General features: G+C 43.2%; 1 long non-coding RNA gene across 4 annotated transcripts in view; it reads right to left on the bottom strand.

Moving 5' to 3' along the window:
- LOC118238616 overlaps window positions 1–22,613 on the bottom strand; it is a 176,770-nt gene that overhangs the window by 116,835 nt on the left and 37,322 nt on the right. The window contains exon 3 of one of the 4 annotated variants that reach the window (XR_004769400.1): window positions 2,519–3,585. The exons of the other annotated variants lie outside the window; for them this stretch is intronic. This is a non-coding gene — a long non-coding RNA (uncharacterized LOC118238616). Of the gene's footprint in view, window positions 1–2,518; window positions 3,586–22,613 lie in introns of those variants that run through there. 4 annotated transcript variants of the gene reach the window in all.

The following is a 22,613-nucleotide window of genomic DNA, read 5'->3' as shown; positions in this document are numbered from 1 at the left end:
ACTCACACACACACACTCACACACACACACACACACACACACACACACACTCACACACACACACTCACACACACACACACACACACTCACACACACACACACACACACACACACTCACACACACACACACTCACACACACACAGACACACACACACACACACACACACACACACACTCACACACACACTCACACACACACACACACTCACACACACACACACACACACACACACACACTCACACACACACACACACACACACACACTCACACACACACACACTCACACACACACACACACACACACACTATATTCTTCTATTTTTCTCCATTACCATCATCACTACTTAGCATAATATTATATTATCTGGAACTTGTTTGCTATATCACCAGTTCCCTGGGCAATGGATTTTATTTTGTTATTTATAGTAGTTATGTTCTGCGTATGACTGCACACACACATACAGAGAGAGACAGAGAATACGAGTGGGAGAATGGTGGTCCCACATGGCACTAACTCTATGACCAATATACCCTACAGAAGCCCCTTTGCCGTATTTGGCCTACTGTTTCAGAGAATTTCAATGCAGCCTCCTCTCCTTCACTGTCAGCACTGTTAGGACCCAGCTTAACTCACGGCCCCAGAAACAAGGGGAGGTGGTTCCTCACATCATGGCAAACCAGAACAAGAGGTTGGGTGCATCTTTTCAATGTGCACCCTGAGTGGTCTGCCACAGCCTAAGGGCGCCAAAGCCTCCCAAATAGCTTTAGAATAAGTACTCAAACACAAACCTGAGAGGGGCATTTCAGACTCAAACCTTAACCTGTACCATCCCCCGTCCTGTCCCGGGGAAGACAGAGCCAACCTTTGGCAATGGTATTTTCTTAGTGTCTCCTTTGTGTCCAGCATTGTTTTTTTTCTTTTGGGTTGTTTTTTGGCTTGTTGTTGTTGTTGTTGTTGTTGTTGTTGTTGTTGTTGTTGTTGTTTTCCTCTTCTTTCTCCTCTGTGAGAACACTCCTGGGCCTCCCCGCACAAACCGATGTAGCAGGCTCCACTTCAGCCTCCACACCTGCTCTTACTTGTCTTCCTTGTGTGCCTCTAGCTGCTCCATCTTCCACAATATCTTTCAAGCCAACTCCTCTAAAAGCTCAGGCATCATTGGGGCCAGATTGCTTGTGCTTTCCTGACCCTCAGAGGGAAGTGCATCCTCCCTGGTCCACATCTGCAGAAGTGGTGTCTCTCGTGGTATTTAGGAGCTGGGATAGGAGACACCAGCTCTTAGAGAGAAATAATGTGATTCAGGGAACTCCAACATCCAGAGAAGGCAGGTGTGGTAGTAGGGAGTCACACGACACCTTATCCAGGTTGACACGAGAACTCTTCCATGTCACCAGCATCTCAGTTGAGGCCACATCTGACTCTGGGCAGCAGCACCTCTTACCTTTAAACTCTGGAGAATTCCAAAGGCTAGCTACAGCTGGGAATTCAAAAAATGGAGTTCCAAGGAAAGCGTAGCCCACACCTGTCTTTCACTCAATTTTACAGTCCCAGGGGAGTTTCATTTTAGGCTTATCCATCTTCCCCTTCTCTCCCAATTCTGCTACTTTCTGGCAAAATCTTACAACCTGCTGTTCTGCTCAGAACCAAGTCCAGGCCCCTCACCAATCCAGAATTATGTGGCCCATGGCTTCATTTCCCAGAAGCTGTCACACATTGCTGTAGACTCAAAAGTCTAGATATTTTCCCCTGAAAACAATTTTTGATAGAAACTTTTAAACACCCTCTCCTCACATCATCTCCCCAGCCTCTCCAGCCCCAATTTTTATGGGAAACATGAGGCCATCAGGAATGTGGGTGGACATTTCTATTTTCTCAAGATAAGACTGACTGAGGGAAAAGTGGAGAGTGACAGGATTTTGGTAGATGAAATATTTTCAGACTTAAAGATGACTCAAGGCAGACTTCCTCATCCTGCTTCAAAGGGAAATGTACAATCTCCATGTTGTTTCCACTCTCTCTTTCTTACATATCTTTCTTCCTTCGTTTCTTCATTTATTTATTCATCAATTTTTGAGACAGCCTTTCTGTGTAGCCCAAGCTGGTTGACCTCAAACCTATGAGTCTGTTTCAGTGTCTCCAGTGATGGCAGGGCCTACAGGGCAGTGATTATAGGTATTGTCTCCCTGTTCCCCACATACACACGACTGGCTTTCATTTCACTGTTTATGTCCTAATTCATTTTTATTTTTTCCCCCACACACATTGCATTTTCAGAGGGCAGACTTTTTCTGAGAATCATGAATACTAAGGATCGTGTATTATATAATATCCCATTTTATTGATGTGGTGGATTTGAATGAGAATGGCCATAAGCTAACATATTTCAATGCTTTGTCCATAGTTGGTGAAACTACTTAGGAAAGATTTGGAGGTGTGGCCTTGTTGGAGGTCACTAGGAGTAGGCTTTGAGGTTTCAAAAGCCCATGCCAGATCCAGTCTCCCTTTTCTCTTCTCTCTCTCTCTCTCTCTCTCTCTCTCTCTCTCTCTCTCTCTCTCTGCCTCCTGCCTGAAGATCAGGATGTAAGCTCTCAGTTACTGCTTCAGTACCATGCCTGCCCGCCTGCTGCCATACCCCTCCACCATGGACTTATCCCTTGAAACTATAAGCCAGCCCCCAAGTAAATGCTTTCTTCAATAAGTTGTCCTAGTCATGGTGTTTTATACTGTCAAGAGAAAAGTAACTAAGACAGCTAATAAGGATAAATTTAGTATTATTCATTCATTATCCATTCATATTACTCAGTAGATACACACTGAGCAATGAGTATGTGCCACACACTGCACAGGGCAGTGGGATACCATGCAGACAGGATCCCTGCTGTCATTGAACTTAACACACAGGTAATGGGCTCAGATAATGGAGAGGACATACTCTAGAACATTACGGATTAGAATACATGCTCAGATTGGGGAAGTCTGTTAGGGATAGGACAGTTGGAAAACATTAGAATGGATTGGCTCAACAAGAGCTTCTGGGCTGGCATAGTGGCTCAGGGAGTAAAGAAGCTTGGTGACAATCCTGAAGATCTCAGTTAAATCCTGGGCCCCCACAGAGAACAGACCACCAGAAACTGTCCTCTGACCTTCATAGGCACACCCTTCCCTCACACTGACACATAATTTTTTTTTTTTTAAGAAGAGGAAGAAGAGCTGAGGGAGTGGAAATTCCAGGCAGAGGTTGCAACAGGTGAAAAGACACTGAGGTAAATGAGTTGAAGTCTTCAAAGGATAGACATGGGCCTGGTGTGCCTGAAGCACAGGCGAGCTGGCTGCTCTGATGGAGGCTAGACAAGGTTCTGTCACTGCTTTCTGGTCTTCAGGCTGCCGAGCTCCTGAATGGATGGAGTATTCATTGATCCCAGAAGGCATGCACTTCGATACTCCAGGCACCAAAATTCTCATGGCAAAACTATAACATTCTGCTCAGAGAGGAAACATCTTTGCCTTGTAAAACTGCCTTGAGGCCAAAATAACAGTCTTTTCAACATGGGGGACCTAAGTTCACTGTTGGCTCATTATTGGGTTCTGTAAAATAAAAACAGGGATATGAATGATGAAAAACATGCTTTCCATGGATCACGTGGACTCTCATTGTGCCTGTTTGGAGGCATAATGAGCGTGTTTTGAAAAACACTCATTCCAATCAGATAATCACCAGGACAATCCACGATGCCAAGATTCTGTACTAGGAAATAACCTGTTTGTCTTCCTTTTGTATCTTTTGAATCTCTTGTCATGCAATAAAATGAAATGTTTGTGAGAAAGACTAAAGGAATACAGCATTTGACTCACAACAATGAACTCTATTTTGGATTAATAAGATAATGCATCTAGACATCTGTCATAGTCCTTGACAAACGTGCCGACATTAGTTGTGGTTCTTACTGGATAGGAAGGTGGGCCCTGGGCAGCTACAAGACTGTAGGTGCTGGGAGGACAAAGCCTGCTTACGTTTTCCTGGAATGACATTTCCAGTTACTTTGTCCAAGAAGGAAACTACAATCTTCAAATTGTGCATACACAGGCATTTCCTGTGGAAGCTATGAACGTTAGTGTGTTTTCAAAACAAGGCAATCATGAGGCCTTCTTAGAATGGCTTTGCTCATGTGCTTCACTCCCTTCTATTCTTGTAGGTCAGAAGTTTGTACTTTCATAATTCACTGAGGAAAAACAAAACTCTACCTTTCCTATTCTAGAACCTTCTTAACCATAGTCTCAGTTTCCTTCAAAGAGGAGACTCTTTAGCTGAGGCTCACTGTCCTACTGGAAGACAGACAAAACCAACAAGTGCACGTTTGGCCAAAGAGACACTGCTACTGTGCTTTGTGTCTATCCTGACATCTGTAGCAGTGGGTGACAGGGACCATCCAACAAGTCTGCCCTCCTGCTCTGTGGGAAAACATTAAATGTCACAGGGCCTCAGGAGCACCACACTGGAGGGTGCAGGCAGAATGTGGGTATTCAGTGAATGAACTCGAATGGTCAGAACTCTCTCTCTCTCTCATCCTCTCTCTCTCCCTCTCTCTCTCTCTCTCTCTCTCTCTCTCTCTCTCTCTCTCTCTCCCCTCTCTCTCTCTCTCTTTCTCTGTCTCTCTCTCTCTCTCTCTCTCTCTCTCTCTCTCTCTCTCTCTCTCACACACACACACACACACACACCACCACCACCACCACTCCATAAGGTGCTTGGGGAGCCTGAGAACCCAGATAGGTTGTATTGGTGTCCTGTCTGGAACCAGAGATCAAGGACTGGCCAGGTTTTCCCACTGTGAAGGTCAGAATTCAGTGGTGCTTCCACTCATCACACTGTGCTGTGATTGTCTTTGTGCTTCTAGTTCACTGGAGCAGGTGGCTCATGTTATTCATCCCAGTGTCTCAGAGTTTATCACAGTGTCTATGCTCAATAGAGACAGGTTGAATGGATACATTATTTTTAAAAAACAGGGTTTCATCATGTAGCCCAGGCTGGCCTTGAACTCATGAGCATCCTCTGTCTGCCTCCAGAATACTGAGTTTACAGAGATATGACACCAGACACATCTTAAATTAGTAAACTGAGCCTTTTAAAAATCTTTCTCATATTAGAACCAAGTCCTAGTTCCAGGTTAGTGGCTCCATGAGTACGAACTTTCATGTCACCCAGTTTTATGAACATTCCGATATGGAAAAAAAATATCTCAGCAAACCATGTCAAACAATAACAGCCAAGGAAGCAAAAGCTGCCTAAAGCCATAAGCATGGTTCCTTATAATTCAGTATGTCATCCAACACCAGGACTAGTCAGCATTTTTTATCCCATAGTGCATATACTAGATATGAGACTTGAAGAACAGACTTGGCTAAAATACAGGCTGATCTTGACAGGAGAAGACTGGCCTGAGGGTACAGATATCCCAAGTCCCACTGGCCTCCAGAAAGACTGTATGGTTCTGCATGGATATACTTCAACCCGTCCAGTGAGCCTGGTACCTGAGACAGCTGAGTAGCCAAGAAGACCTACTATACTTCCTGCAAAACTTAGTCATCAGGCAATTGTGACTCCTTAATATAAGGTCTAGGACCCCAGTACAGTATCTTCTGCATTGCCAGTGCCATCTCCCCATGCTCACCCAGAAATAAGATAACCAGTGTGTGGAGAGGTGCACCAGCTGAAGACATACACATCCCTGAGAATAACACATGTCTTCATACCTGAATGACAATTATGACTTAAGGAAAGTTTTCTCATATGAGGCATTGATACTAAAGCAAGGAGTTGGTCAATCTTGGCTGTCAACTTGACTGGATCTGGAGTCAACTAAGATGCAAGCAGCTGGGCACACTTGTGAGAGATGTTCTTGATCTGGTTACTTGAACTGGGGAGAACCAACTTAAATGTGGGCAGTACCTTCCAGTGGTAGCCAGGTTAAAAGAGGTCAAAGGCAGAAGCTCTGCTTTCACCTGCTTGCCTTTTGTCTTGTTGGCAAGTTCAGCTACTCTGTGGTGGCTGCCGCTGCTGCTGCAGCATTCTGTCTCTATCATCAGGACACAGCTTCTTCAAGCTGACAATGTGGACTGAAGACCAGAGGCTCTCCAAGAATCCTCCAAGCCTTCAGTGTCAAATGGGGACTGCTGAAGCACCTAGCCTTGTACACTGAGAAACTACAGGACTCTCATTCTCTTCAGTATGAGACAGCCATCATGGTACCACCCACTCCACATAGTCCAAGTCAATCTAATAAATCTCCTTCTAGTATATATTCATTCTACTGGCTCTGCTAATTATAGAAATCTTTCTAACTTAGGCATAGTTCAGAATAAAAGACATTGGAATAACTGACATTTTTTTAAAAAAAAATCATCAAGGCCCATATCTATTCTTCTTAAACCCTCAAATGTTCATTTAGAATAAGTTTACTTTTGATTTATATATTATTAACTTTTCTTATTGCTATGACAGAATATATGACAGAAGCTACCCAGTGAAGGAAGGTCTAATCTCAGCTCATAGTTCAGATTATACACCATGTCACTGTGGGGAAGACAGGCCACCAGGACCTGCTCCTGTTGATGATGATATACCCATGACGCAGATAGTCACATTGCAGACAGGAATCAGAAGTGGGTATCACTTTAAAATTGGTCTCCAGTGGTCCACTTCTGATAGCTAAGGCATACTTGCAGAGGTTCCATAACTACCTATAACAGTGCCACCATCTGAGGACCAACACGTAAGCCTGTGAGGCACATTTAGTGTTCAGCTCCTAACAGTTGTCAAGTAACTTTTTAAAAACTCAGTTTTGACTTAGCAGTCACTGAAAGTGATGAGGGACACTAGAGATGGACAGTTGGCAGACGAAAGTGACAACCACAGAAATCTGGGACTACTTTAAAGCCAGTTAGCTGCAGGCACCTAAGCTGATGTTGAGGGCCTTGTCATATCAACCAGGGAGTCTAAAATAACTAATATTATTATAAATTCACTGACACTCCAGGTCAGAAAGGGGTTAAATTCTATTCTTCATACTCTGGGAAATTTGTAAAAGCATGTGATCATTTTAGAGACCATTCCACTTAAAATCCTTTTAAAAAAAATCCTTGCTTGAAGATATAAAGTCAACTATTTCCTCCTGTCTAAAGGGCTCCAAGATAATCAAAATTTTACAGCATCTGGTTTTATTTTGGGCTGTATTTGTTGAATGGCATTTTATGTAGCGTGTCTTTCACTTTAATAGCCAATATAGAAAATGATTTTGATTATTTTCCCTCTGCCTTTGGATGAACTCATTACATTTAGTTGTCCTTGGTTTAAGTAAACCTTGGTTGACTTTGAATGGACACCAGCTTGATGTTTTCTTTAAAGTCTCCTTACCCATGCTCCAGATAACAAAACCACAGCATCTTATCTAATTTTAGCATCCACTGGGAAGTCAGCAACAGCTCTCTGATCTCTCACTAACATAATTCAATTCTTGCCAGAAAAACAATGGGCTCTTGTGTGTCGATTCAATTTCCTATAACTTAGACACACTTATCTGGCTGACAGATCATTCTTTTCCCTTTGAGATAATCGAGTCCTCCCAATATTCCTCCCGAAGAGAGGTCAAATGTTCAGACAGCTTAAAATAAAGGGCAGTGGGTGAACACGGGAGTGTGTGACTGACCTAGAGCAACACTGGTTGCTTTAGAAAAGGCTATTAGAAGATCCCAATAGGAGTTGAGAGTGGAGGAGACTCTCAAGGGTACTCCACTCCAAAAGAGGTATCAAGAAAGGGATCAAGAGACACCAATGGGGGCTTCAAGATGACTCAACAGATGAGGGTGCCTGGTGCCCATCTCTGAGATCTACATGGAGGAAAGAAAGAACTCACTCCTGCAAGTTGTGACCTCCACATGTGTGTCCATACACAAATAAATAAATAAATAAATTTTAGAACCACTAATAAGCACCCACTACATGCCAGGTGGTGAGATTTATATCAATTCCTACAACATTTCTGGGCAGAAGTGTGACTCTCCGAATTTTATGCCCAAGGAGCTAGAATTTAAAAGAGTGAGTGGAGAGAATCATTCCCAACTAAGCAACCAGAGGTAGTCCTCAGCTCATGAAAGACCAGGTGGGAATCATCCCTCACCCCATGGCTAGGGAATGCCATTCAGTGTAGGCAGGAGGTGCCAACACAAAGTTGTAAGATTTCCTCCAATCCTGTGTCCACAGCTATTCTAATAGACTGGTGCCCAGCTTTCCACAAGATATTGTAAAAGGACAAGCAGAATGGAATTGTGGGAACTCCTAGAATCTCTTGGAAGAACAGCAGAGCACATCGTGGGAAACAACCCTAAGATAGTGGCATTGGAGGAAGATTGGGAAGAGACACGGGGGTGGGGGGGCGGTAATCTCTCTCTGAGGAGACCTTAATAAGGCCATTATTTCTTCCTTGGAAGATCCTCATCTAACAAGGATTTTTGTGCAATTGTTCATGTGCAAATATTAATAATACCTGATTACATAGTATTTGATCAATGTGGTCCATTGTCAATAAAAGATTATTTACATTTGTAACAAGACTTCTAGTAATTTACTCCGCTCACAAGACCTCATAGACATCTCTCTCTTACTGATGCACTCATATAAAATCTAATGCCTTTGTTTTCAGTTTTGATAAGTTGATATGTGGTCTGCAGCATCTTCAAATTTCTCATGCCATAAACTCACAGTCACCAAGTTGGTAATGTTCTTTGTGTTTTCATAACAGGACTCGGGTTTTGGCTCAAGCCTAATGTTTTCTGAGGCAGCAATGACTTGTTCTGTTTATACAGTTTTTGCAGTCTTCAATGTCAGACTCTTTCCACTTAAGACTTCAGCATGCCAGCTAAATTCACAGAAGTTTATTCTTTAAAAAAGAAGTCAAGCTACTGCGGAACTCTTATACACACACACACACACACACACACACACACACACACACACACACACACACACACGGCTCATGTGCACACTGGCATCTGCCAGTTCACCTGCAGTTGCTGACTGGAGAGCCCCTCCCTGTCCCTATTGTATTGTCTCCCAGCCTTCTATCACTCTGCCCCTTACTTTGTCCATTCTAAAGTGCCCAAGCAAATGCTGCTGTCCCTGTCCTGTAGCATGGGAAGGATTGCTTCTTCTAGGTTCTTTATTAAGTGAGTGGGCTCTGCAAATTAAATTGACCAAGGAAAGATCAACAGGAGTGAGCGTACACATTTTGATTTTTCATATTTTAATTCTTTGTATGGGTTTATAGGGGTCTCTTAGAATGGGAAGTGAAAATGAGAAGTAGCAGTGAGGCTTGGGTGCCTATAGACTGTTATAGCAAAGAGCAATCAATAGGTCTATGGAAAAGAGATGAGACAAGGGGCTAGGGTTTCTACAGGAAGGAGTTATGGGATGGCAAATAAGATGGAGGTGGGAGTAAAAGACAAAATTTTATTTCAGTTAGTCTAGTTTGTGTAGATCTAATATTACATCACCCCAATCACAAATTGGTGCAGGGGCACCTTCTCCTTCACTTCTGTTCCTCAGTTGCCTTCAGCAAGATGAAGTCATGATTCCTGTGAGGCCATATTTGCTGTAACACAATCTGGACTCCTTCACTGGCTGTCTCCAGTGAATTCTTGCAAAACTATCTCGGGCCCACCTCTCTGAGAACCCTGAGCTATCAGATCTCCTTTTTTCTCCTGGGTCACGGCAGAGCAGGAAACACAGTCCCTGATGCTACCCAGAGCCCCACACTTCAAAATCATGGCACCCTGACATTCATCCACACTGAGCCTAAGGCAGCAGGACCAGCCCACTGTCAACACGTCTACCTAGTTCTCTCAGCTCTGCCCCCCAGACAGAACTGAAAAGTTAAGCCTCAGAAGCACTCATTCACAGCCTTATGATAAAGTATTTCCCTCAAATCTGTGCTTCAGGCAGAACCATTTGCTTTTAATGCCCCAAAGCCAGGCACCAAGGCACAGAAGCCCTTTCTGACAACCCATAATATCTACTCAGAGTTCAAAAGTCTTTTCAGAACCTCCTAAGCTAAAAGGGATATTATGATTTGAAGTCACTCTTCCACAGCCTTCCTTTCCCGAAGTCTTAAGCCTAGACTGCCTGAAAAATATGACTGTGAGATTAGCAGAACTATAAAAAAAAAAAAAGTTCAAGATGTCCCCACATCCAACTTGGAATGAACATGAACCTTTGGGGCCACTGGGGGTTTCCAGATGCTACCTCCAGTTTCCTTAGCACCTTTCCCTACAGCTGACATGGAAGCTAACACTCATTGGCTCCAGTAGGCAGTATGTCCACTCAGAGGCTCAAGCGGCTTCTCTTGCTGCTGCTTTATGTAGTATTTGCTTACACTTCATACTGAACACGTTGCTCGCCTGCATGCTGAGAGACCAGGAGTCCACATGCATCTGGGGACATGTCTTCCCTTAGGTCCCAGTGAGTACCCACTTGTGATGTTGAAATCCCCAGGTTCCTTTGGCTAAAGTCATTATACAGCTGCCTCTGCAGGAAGTTACTCTTTCCCCCATACTATAGGATCACTGGCTCATCATGAGAAGGAAATCATTTCAGACATCAGGCTAGAAGTCAACATCAAAGGATAACATGTCTAAGAAAAGACTTCAAAAGCTAACTCCAACTCTTCACGAAAACAAGCCTTCATCCATGCCAGGCACCATGGACCACATACACATTCCCTCCATTCCTACAAGGAAACTCCTACTTATTGTTCAGTTTTGGTTTTTTTTTTGAAGACATGATCTCATCACATGCCACAGGCTTACCTCAAACTTGAAATCCTCTTGCCTCAGCTTTCGGAGTGCAGGAATTATAGAAAGGTGCCATCATGCCTGGCTGAAATTTCTGCTTTATACTCAAGCAAACAACCCTCAGGCATAGGGACTGTATCCCCCTTCCTTTCCTACCATCAAATACACAAAGTAATTAGAGTCTGGTCAGGGCTGGGGGTGAGGCTCAGTGGTAGAAGGCTTGCCTACTATGCATGAGACTCTGGGTCCAGGCCCGAGCGATGACAATGACAACGATGATGTACTCCTCAGTGATTGTTAGCACAAATGCTGTGAGGCAACTTCCTTGAAAGAAAGGTAATTCCTTCTGCATCCTTCTTCCTTTCTGTTACATGGAATGAGGCTTTAATGGCAAAGAGATGTTTCCTAAAGAAGGTGGAGTACTTTACTGGAACAAGTTCTGCTTCCTTTACAGTCTTTGGTGAGCAACCATGGATGTACAGGGCTGTCTTCTTCTGGACAATTTACTTAATGAGCTACTACTCATTGCTTACCTGTGTGACACAACCACACTAATGTCTGAGGCATCTTGATGACAACTGGGTCCTACTCTGCTTAGGCTTGGGGTGAGGGGTAGGCAAGGAGATTGTCAAGGAACATGTAGAGTTGTCCCTTAGAGGCAGCAGCCTTTATAAATGGCTCTTGACCTCAGCAGCAGCAAAAATAATTGGGCCAAGCACAGAGAGGACTTTTGTCCTACGGTTCTAGAATATGTGTTTGATAGTGTCTTCCCTCTATTCTACCTTGCAGCCTCAACAGGAATGGATATGATTTAATGGGTCTGTCTCTTGTGCTTCAAGATGTCAAGTGCCCTTTTCTTGTGACTTGTGGGGATTCGCTCACAGTTGCCATAGAGACCAAGTGAATCCAAGTTCAGCTACAACAGCTAGACTTTTTTATTCAGAGACATATTTTGAAGAGGAGACCAATATGTAAGACAGTAAAGTTATTCATCTTTCATTAATAGCACAGAGGCCCGTGCTGGAGCCTTCCTTCAAAATCTTAAGGGACAATATCCCAAGAAGCCCATATTTGTGAGTGAATCACAAAATGATTAATTAAATACATTTTCCTCACCCACTTAGCACCTGTCCTCGAAGAATGCTCTTCTTCCAGAATCTTAAATAGGAAGATTAAGTCATCATCTTACTCTCTGTAACATATTTTTTAGCCTTCTTGCTCATCCACACACTTCAGATCTGATCTAGAAGCAGGAATTCATGTCGGAAATTGCACTGGATTTGGTGAGGTGAAACCTGGAGCTTATCCTTGGCTTTGTCCTTAAAGTAGCTGGTTAGTGGTTGGGGGAGGGGTGCTCTATGCTCCAGTTCCCTGATCTGCAACCTGAAGGATGGAAGATGACCTCTCAGATTCTTCATCACCCTGAGCACTTAAAACATTTTCTGCTTTATTTTTGATCTCAACTCTCCCTGTCAATCACACAGGCTGCCACAGTCATGTTTCTATCTTTATCTCTGTGACTGGAGCACAAGGTAGTGTAATATGTACTCACTGTGTCAGAGCTGAATGGTGTAAGTGAATGAATGAGTGAGTAAGGGAGGGAAGAAATGAGTCTGTCTTGAAGAGAGACTTGCCTAAATATTAGATAGCTATGTCCAGATTTGAGGGCAGGAGTAGGGTGGGGGTTAATTTGCTTTCTTCTCTCATTTCATCTTAATATGTCAAATAAATCTACAAGTTGATTATCAGACTGGAACTGACTTTGGAATCAAGACTAGAGGGTCACCTCTTGTTAACTGTATGTATCCCCTGCCACTCTTGAGTCAGTGCAAAAATCCCTCACAGACTAAGAATCAGAAAGTGACTGTCACTCTGCCCCTTTCTAAGACAAAAATCATTGCAATGAGGAACTTGGTCTAGTCCCCAGTTACATCCCTGTGATCTCAATTTCCAAGCAAGTTTCTTCCCCTGTTGCAGACTGAGAGTCATCATCGTTCTTAGTCAAAACCAAAAACTAAACTAAACACTAAGAAACACAAACAATCCAGGAATCTAAACTCCTTCCCAGCAGCTTCTGGTGAATTCCACAAAGGAAGGGAAATTCTGGGGAAGAGGAAGCAGGAAGACAATATAGGTCAGAGGTGACTGGGTTTATATTCTGGGTCCCTGGGCACATGTTGTAGTCAAACTGCCACAGATAAATTAAGTGCTTATGACTCCATCTAAATGGGGTCTTTATATGAAGAGTCAGGTTCTGGGCCAACAGACTGTATATGTATAGCTGGCTCAACTTCTGAATTGTTTTCTAGTCTCTAAGTGAGAAATTGCTTGGTATGATTTTAATCAGAATTCCTCTTGCTATAAGCCTGGTTGAATAGTTTTAAATTTTGTTTAAAAGCCAGTTTCTTTTTCCCCAGGGAATTGTCTCTTTGTACGATTTTCCTGTTTCCTATCAGCCTTGTTGATTCATCTTCAGAGCACTTTACCTAACGAGAAGGAGTTCAGTCTCTCCCTGACAGATGTTGCAAATGGTTCTCCCAGTTGGTCATTTGTCTCTTGACTTTGCTTGTGGCGTATTTTGCCAGTGAAAATGGTTTCATGAATCCTTGGACAGGCTTATTGATCTTTTCTTTTACTATATTAAGTCACAGAATGGCTTTCCAACTAAGAAGTCAGAAAGTCACCCAAGTTTTCTCAGAAAAATAAACAGGTTCATTTATTGCACACAGCTCTACAACTCCCTTGGACTTGTTCCTTTGTTGTTGGGTTTTTTTTCTTTTTCCTTCTTCCTAAGACACAGTCTTATTCTGGGTGTGTTTGAAGGCATGTCCAGAGAGGATTAACTGAGAAGGGAAGAAACCCCCCTCCACCCCTAGGGCTGGGCCACATCCTACAGTCACAGATTGAATAAAACGGGGAGAAGGGAGAAAGTAGTTCGGTATTCAGTCAAGACATCAATGAAAACAATCAGCATAGTGGAAGAAGTCTTCTTATCCCCCAATGACAGCTATCATCTTCCTTTACAAGCAAAATTAGTATTCTTCCCAGATTCCTTTGGCTGAACCAGATCCCACGGGCTCCAAAAGATGTGGGACTGGAGTGGGCCTTAAGTTTCCATCTTACTCAGTAGTCAACAAACATATTCTTCACTGTGTGGAAATCCTCGTCTCCCTCTCTGCTCATGTTCCCAGCCTTCCTCCAGCAGTTATGTCTCTCTTCTCATCTTTCTTGCCTTCTCTCAGAGTGTGTGTCTCCTCATCTTCTTGCCTTCTCTCAGCATGTGTGTCTCTCTTATCATCTTCCTTGCCTTCTCTCAGCGTGTGTGTCTCTCTTCTTGTCTTCCTTGCCTTCTCTCAGCGTGTGTGTCTCTCTTCTTGTCTTCCTTGCCTTCTCTCAGAGTGTGTGTCTCCTCATCTTCTTGCCTTCTCTCAGCATGTGTGTCTCTCTTGTCATCTTCCTTGCCTTCTCTCAGAGTATGTGTCTCTCTTCTCATCTTCCTTGCCTTCTCTCAGCGTGTGTGTCTCTCTTCTCATCTTCCTTGCCTACTCTCAGTGTATGTGTGTTTCTTCTTGTCTTCCTTGCCTTCTCTCAGCGTGTGTGTCCCTTCTCGTCTTTCTTGCCTTCTCTCAGCGTGTGTGTCTCTCTTCTTGTCTTCCTTGCCTTCTCTCAGCGTGTGTGTCTCTCTTCTCATCTTCCTTGCCTTCTCTCAGCGTGTGTGTCTCTTCTTGTCTTCCTTGCCTTCTCTCCGTGTGTGTGTCTCTCTTCTTGTCTTCCTTGCCTACTCTAGGCATGGGTGTTTCACTCCATGTCTCATTACCTTAATGTTTCAATGAGACTTGTGAGGAAATCTCTCTCAGAGTCTCCCCTGATCCTCTACCCCTGGGCAGATCAGACAGAAGCCTGTGGGGTGAGGCAATGGACTGCTAGAGGACCAGTGTCTGTGACAAATGGAAACTGGTTTTCAGCATCTCAGCACCCTCTGTTTAGCCAGAACCTTCCCTCTAGCGTACATTCTGTCACCATCCTGTGCATACATGTCCTGGGCTGGTGTGGGCCTCTTCCAAATAAGGTGACATCCCATTGATTCTGGGGCTCACTTCAATCTCTTCCTCCTTCATAAAGCCTGTCCTGACAGGACTGGAACACAGTGGCCTCTCCCACCTCTGCATTCCTGTTAACAATCTCTGTATTTCTCACTGCTGTGCATAGCAAGGGAAAACAGATTATTGGATAAATGTCTAATGAATACATAAACTGCATACAGTGTAATGTTTTGAAGGGATAAATGACAAAGACTGTAAAATCTTTGCTGTAAAACTATAGGGCATGATTATGCTCATGCTGCCCTACCATCTGTCTGTAACTTGTTCTCTCTTATCTTCGTCATGCTCCCTGTGATCTGAAGATTAAGATGGAGGCTAGGATTGAAGGTTATGCAAATGAAACTTAAATTCATAAATGTCTCATAACTTGGGTTAATGAAGACTGCATTATCCAGGGGAAAGAGAGAATAACAAGGTGACTGTCCCATGACTGGGTTGACAGTCAATTATTACAGCAGCTGTTGCTAGCAGTGGCCATTGGTAGATTGCTTAATATGCTCAAAACAGCATTCTATGAGCAATGTGTTATTGTCCCCGAGAGGCTGAGACCTAGAGCTACGAGTCATGGCCCTTTGTCACCTATCTAGCACAGGAAGTAACTGGGAACTCCACGGTAGGTTGTTTTCTGCATAGATCATGCCTAGAACTGTGCTATTTTAATTATTAGGAAGTGACAAAGGACAAGACAAGGTGGCTCTTCTGCCCTTTTGGACCCATAGTTTTTCCACTATCAGAATCGTCACAGTCAGAAAGATCGAGTTGAGGGAAGAACAGAGAAGGAGAGCAAGGAAAGAGATACCTTGATAGAGGTAGCCAGTGTGGGTTTAAAGAGAAATCTGGCACTAGGGAAATGCCCATGGATCCAAAAGGATGACCCCAACTAAGAATCTAAGCAATAGTGGAGAGGCTACCTTAAATTCCATCCTAGAGCCTTCACCCAGTAGCTGATGGAAGCAGAAGCAGAGATCCACAGCTAAGCACTGAGCCGAACTCCTGGAATCCAGTTGCAGAGAGAAAGAAGTGATGAGCAAAGGGGTCAAGACCAGGCTGGGGAAACCCACAGAAACAGCTAAGCTGAGCAAGGGGGAGCTCACGGACCCCAGTCTGACAGCTGAGGAGCCAGCATAGGACCGAACCAGGCCCCTGAATGTGGGTATCAGTTGGGAAGCTTGGAAAGTCTATGGGGCCTCTGGCAGTGGAACCAGTATTTATCCCTAGTACAAAAATGAATTTTGGGAACCCATTCCTTATGAATGGGTTCTCAGCCTAGATACAAGGGGGAGGGCCTAGGCCCTGCCCCAAATGATGTGACAGACATTGATGGTCCCCCATGGGAGGCTTCACCCTCCCTGGGGAGTAGATAAGGGGTAGGATCAGGGCTTGGTGGGGGGAATGCTAAGATGGGAGGAAGAGGGAACTGGGATTGGTATGTAAAATACAATTGTTTTTAATTTAAATAAAAATTTATAAAAAATCACTACAGCCTGGGGATATTAGGTGAGTGGTAGGAAAACCGGGAGTAAGTGAAAGAAAAAACAAATAAATGAAAGTTCACATAGCATGTTTTCTCTTTATTTTAGGAAAAAATATAAATTATTTATCAACTGGATAATATTATTTTAAGCAATTTAGAACTGTAGATCTCCTTAGAAACTCTCCTAGACCTAGTTGAAGCAATGGTAAAGCCATATGGAGAATGGAAAAGTCCATCAGAATGTTGAAACAGAAAAAAATATTTGATGGCTTGATGATGTTTCTGGAAAGTAGAAAGCAATAGTGCCCACTGGCATCCCAAAGCTGAACTCTACAGAGGCCGAACACATGCTACTAAGAAGGCTTCAGCCACAGGCTTTGGCTAGAGGGGCCCCAAGCTTGGAGAACACAGATAGGAAGAGCAAGCATGAACTTGAGGTGCTGTAAGGGAAGTTAACCACACAACAGTTGGCAGAACTGGACCACTCAGACACACACTGTCTGCACTCCAAGTGTAGACCAGCTGTTTGTTTCCAACTGCTGCATAACCATAGTCTTCACAGAACACATGCTTTTCAAGGTGGGGTTAGAGGGACTGAGGGAAGACAGAAGTATTTTTCAACCTGAAGGGCTTTAGAGCCTCCACAAAAAACAAAAACCTAGCTCTACTCCAAAGTTGAATTTCATGGCATGGATGTTTCCTTGGGTAATTGTAGTAGCTGAATTTGTTGAGTATGTGGAAACTTCACTCATTCAGAGAACAGCCTTATGAGTAAGCACACATACCAATGAAATCCATCTCTTTAGATGCAGAAACGTGTTCTATGCATACTTTAAAAATGACTTAAGTCAGCCAGGCATGCTGGCATAAGTCCTTAATCCCAGCACTCAGGAGACAGACCTTTGTCAATCTCATACCATCCTGGTCTCCCTAGTAAGTTCCAGGCCAGCCAGGAGATCCGGTCTCAAATAGAAATTACTTAACTAGGAGCTGGGGAGATGGCCAAATGAGCATGGAGACCTAAGTTGGATCTCTATCATGTATATAGAAACCCTGTCAGGCAGCCCCTTTCTAATCCTAGCACTGGGAAGTGGATCCAGAACGATCTCTGGGGTTACTGGCAAGCCAGTCTAGCTCAATTGGTATACTCTGGGTTTAGCGAAAGACCTTGTCTCAAAGAAAAAGTTTGAGAGCAATTGAGGAAGATGCTCAGCATTGGTCTTTGGCCTCTATATACATGCACAGAGATGTGCACTTGTATACACATAAATCACCCCACCCCCACAAACAGGTATGCACAAATACATACAAGAACATATACACTCACATACAGACGTGAACAAGTGTGTGTGTGTGTGTGTGTGTGTGTGTGTGTATCACACAAAAATGTTACTAAATATATGTTCTACTGGAACAGTGTGGTGGTATGTATAAGAATGGCCCCCATAGGCTCATATGTTTGAATACCTGAGCCCCAGTTGGTGGAACAGTTTGAGAAGGATTAGGGGGTGTGGCATTGTTGTTGAAGGAGGTGTGGTCTTGTTGAAGGAGGTGTGTCACTGGGGGTGGGATTTAAGGTTTCAAAGGGCTCCTACTACTCCTAGTCTTCTCTCTGCCTCCTGCTTTCAGTTTGAGATGAAACTGAGCTCCACTGTCATGGACTCCAATCCCTTCTGAAACCATAAGGCAAGTTAAACCCTTCCTTTTATAAGTTGTCTTGGTCACGTTGTTTTATGGCAGCAATAGGAAAGTAACTAATACAAACAAGAACCCAAGAAAAAGATCCAGAAGTATGAGGCACTAAGGCAGAGTGCTGAAGTGAATTCCCAGCTTGATAGCTTGGAAGCAAACCTACCTACATCAGTGTGAAAAGGTTGAAAAATAGAGAATGTCTTCAAGAGGGAAGCAGATTTCAATGTGAAAGTCAAAGCAATTATCTTTATTGATAATAAGAAAAAAGAGAAAACTAGAGAGAACTGGAAAAATAATAGTTGCATGAAATTTTCCTCAGAGACTAAGGCATGGTAAAATTTTGAATAGCTGGAATAAGAAGTGGCATTGCTTGCATTTTGCCAAGTAGGATATTTTTCTCTAAGGAGCACACACTTTAATGAAATAGAGCAAGGTTCATGCTTTTTTCCTATTGACTCAATCACGCTAACTGGCTTTACAGTAAGTGTTCGGTGATCCTGCTGCATGACAAATTACCCCAGAATGTAATGGCTTAAAACAATAATCACTCATTGTTGGTCAGAGTTTCTGTGCCCAAGAAATTTGGGGACAGTTCAACTAGGTGGTTCTGGCTCAAAGTAATGTGGGAGGCTCTGGGTTAAATGGTGGCTGGGCCTGCATTGAACTTCTTGGCTTCTTCACTCCCAAATCTGCCATCTATTCTGGGAAGACTAGAAAGCTAGACATCTGAGAATGCTTTGGCCATCTCTCTCCATGTCGGTGTAACATGATAATATGGTTTCTCCAGGATGGCAGTGTCTTCCGTGATGGCTAGGGCTCCAAAACTCTCTCTCCTAAGGATAGATAAGATAGAAGCTATATTGCTGTTAGGACCTAGAATAAGACAACAGAGAATGTCATTGCTCCTGGACTCCATCAAGCAAAATAGTCAACAAAATCCCACTGAAGCTCAAGGAAAATTGAAATTATTCCAATTCTTGCTATAGAGTGGCAAGGTTCTAGAAGAATACAGGACTGGAGTTTTTGTTGTTGTTGTTTTTGTGGCTATATTTCAGAAATACAGTATCTCACAGTGCCAAACCTATGCTCTTCATTTACCTGGATTATGGAAGGTAGAGTAATATAAAACAAAATGTAAATTAAATAAAAATTAAAACAATTATATTACAGACATAACAAAGTGATATAGAAATATGAATATAACAATCCTTTAGGGATTTTTGTTTGTTTACTTGGTGGTCGTTTTGACTCTAACTGGTCTAGAACTTTCTATATAGACCAGACTGGTATCAAACTCACAGAGATCCACCTTCCTCTACCTCTGGAGCACTTGGATGAAAGGCAGTACCACCACCCCCAGCTATTCCTTGTTGTTGTTTTTGGCTTCCGCCTCTAGATTGCCAGTATTACAGTCATGCACCACCACACCAGACTTGTACAGTTCTGGGAATCGAGCACAGGCACAGGACTTTTTGCATGTTAGGTAGGCACCAATTAAAATTACATCACGGACATCCTTTTTTCCCTTCCTTCCTTTATTTGACAAGTATTTGCTGAATGTCTGTTGTTTACCACAGATTCTTGTAGATTTTACACACACACACACACACACACACACACACACACACACACACACACAATGAGAAATTCCCCATTGCCTATGGCATTACAACCCTAATAACCTGGCCTTCATTTCTTATAAGCTAGGGGGAAACCAACAGTTTAAATGTAAGTACGTATATAGATACAGATGATAGATATGGATACATGTATACCTATAAATAGATGTACATTCTAGAGAACCAGGATATTGGCACATAGAACCAAGGAGGCTAAAAAATCTACAGTGAACATCTGGGAGCTGAGAGACAGAAAAGTGTGCAGTGTGACATCCAAGAAATCAGAAGCTTCCAACCGAGGGAGACAAGCGCTATAAGGCTGAAGGAAAAGAACCCTTCAAGTGTCAGGGCCTAAAGGAGGAAGAACCTGGAATCTGAGGGTCGGACACACGGGAAAGGTGCTCTGTTGCAGAAGGAAGACCAGATGGCAGCTTCCTCCGGCCTTCCTGTTCTCTTTGGTCCCTCAGCTGGCTGAAGGATGCCTCTTACTCAGTTTGCTGACCCACCTGTCAGCCTCTTAGAAACATCCTTACAGAAGTGTGCATTACCATTGTCCTATCATCCCTCGTTATAGTGAAGGGGACACCCAAAATTAACCATTACAATAAATAAACTGAGATGTGCATGCTTTATAATGAGTCGGTATATTCCTCTATTACTACACATGTGCACGGTTAGCAAATGGAGAACTTAAAGAATTTGGAGAAAAGTAAGTGTGGTGGTTTGAATGAGAATGTCCCCTCAGGCTCAGGTATTTGGATCCTTGGTCCCCAGCTGGTGGCAGTGTTGGGGGAAGGCAGTGCAGCCTTGCTAGAGGAAGTCATCTCTGGGAGTGGGTTTTGAGAGTTCATAGCCTTGCTCCTCTTCAAGTTTGCTCTCCCTACGTCATGTTTGTGGTTAAGCGTGTGCTCTGTCCCCTCTCTGCTCCAGCCACCGTGCCCGCTGCTTGCTGACTTGCATCCCCACCATAATGGACTCTAATCCCCTTGGAATCATAAGGCAAAATAAACTCATAAATTGCTTTTGACCATGGGATTTTATTACATCAGTTGAAATGTTAACTAATACAGGAAGTCAATAAGTGGCTCATAAAAGTCTCTTGTACATATCAAGGAAGAGACACCCAAACTATAGTTAAAAAATGTGAACAGGCATTACACAGGATGGGGGTGGCAATGATGTGTCATTCTGTATGCTGCAAGTATGTGTTCCTTTTATGGGTTGATGGGTAAAGCTGCTTTGCCCTATGGAGGGGCAGAATATTGCTAGGCTGGAAAGCCAAACTAATACAGGGAGAAATACAGGGAGAAAGAAGATGGAGTCAAGAGATGACAGCAGCTGCCAGAAGAGTAAGATACCAGAGCATTATTGGTAAGGCACGGGCCCCATGGTAATACACAGATTAATAGAAATGGGTTGTTTTATATGTAAGAGCTAGCTAGTAATAAGCCTGAGCTGTCAGCCTCTGACTAATTATAAGCAGCTGTGGGACAGACAGGATGCAGAAAAGCCTCTGGCTACAGGGCAAATGTCCAGCAAATACATAAAATTATGCTCAGCATTGTAAGCTAGCAGAGAAATGCAAATTAAAACTGTAATACAGCACCTCTACACATTTCACAAAAGGGCCAGAAAGACTGACAAAGTTGAGCCCAGCATCAAATTTATCTGGTTGGGGAGCAAAGGCAGCCTCATCCTCAGCTGGTGACACTGGGTGGAAATGGGAGGCAGCTAACATAGCCACCTTGGAAAACAGCAACATACTAGAGTGAGCTGAATGCTTATCTTTTAACCTTCAATTCTCCTCCCTTAAATATGCACATGCACACCAATCATTTTTGGAAACAATAAGAGCTCTGAATAAAACCAATAACAACATTGTGTAGCAACAATTTGAAACATTCCACCCTGAGGGAAGAGCTTGAAGGTTTAAAAAGTTCTAAAGGAAGAGTTATTAAAATCTAGGAAATAGACAATGTAGAAGTCTCGGGAAGTCCCTGAAACTAGCTAGATGTACTGGTCCCTCCCTATCCAAAGTTACACAAACAACAAGGACGGCTGAGGTGAAGAGATTCTCCAACTGTCTAGCTGTCTGCAAAACTTGGAGAGACCTTCAAGGTTTCAGCTTACATGAGTCATCCTTTATGCTGGGGTAGACATTTAGTAATGCATCTGCCTTAGACTTGTCCACAATCCTCTAAGAAACCCGTTACCTGTATTTCCCAATTCCCACATCAAAACAAGGCAGGTGGGTTTACTTGCCTGTAACCCCAGCACTCAGGAAGCAGATGCAAGAGATCCCTAGAGCAAGCCGGCTAGTTAGTCAAATCACTGCAGTCTGCGTGAAGTGGGAGACCCTGACTAGATACATGAGGTGATCAGAGATTGGGGGAGACATCTGATGTCAACTTCTAGCCTCCCTTGTACCAGTATCTACACACACACACAAATGTTCCCACACATAAGCAAATACACATACACACACATGTACACCACACACACACACACACACACACACACACACACACACACACACACACACACACACACACGTATGCAAAAAGAAGGAAAAAATAAAGAAGTGGTCCTTCTTATACTCAGCCTTATGACTTCTCTTTTAAAGAATCACTTTATTGTAATAGACACACAAATGAAAACAACACAGAGCTAGATTAAGATAGCCACTCAAATGCTTGCCCAGCCTCAAACTTTAGACCTCAGTGAACCTACATGTAGTTAGAATGTAGTTGACATTAGATGTCTGATCACCTCACATAAGAAGGAAAAGAAATGGATTTTTGTTGGTTTTGTTTTATTTCTGAGTTTGAGTGACCTCACTTAATATTTTACATTCTAAGCCCATCAATTTTCCTGCAAATTTTATGA

The sequence above is a fragment of the Cricetulus griseus genome, chromosome 3 (genome assembly GCF_003668045.3).
Source record: "Cricetulus griseus strain 17A/GY chromosome 3, alternate assembly CriGri-PICRH-1.0, whole genome shotgun sequence".
Classification (NCBI taxonomy): Eukaryota; Metazoa; Chordata; class Mammalia; order Rodentia; family Cricetidae; genus Cricetulus; species Cricetulus griseus.
This window is presented reverse-complemented; position numbering and strand designations above follow the sequence as displayed.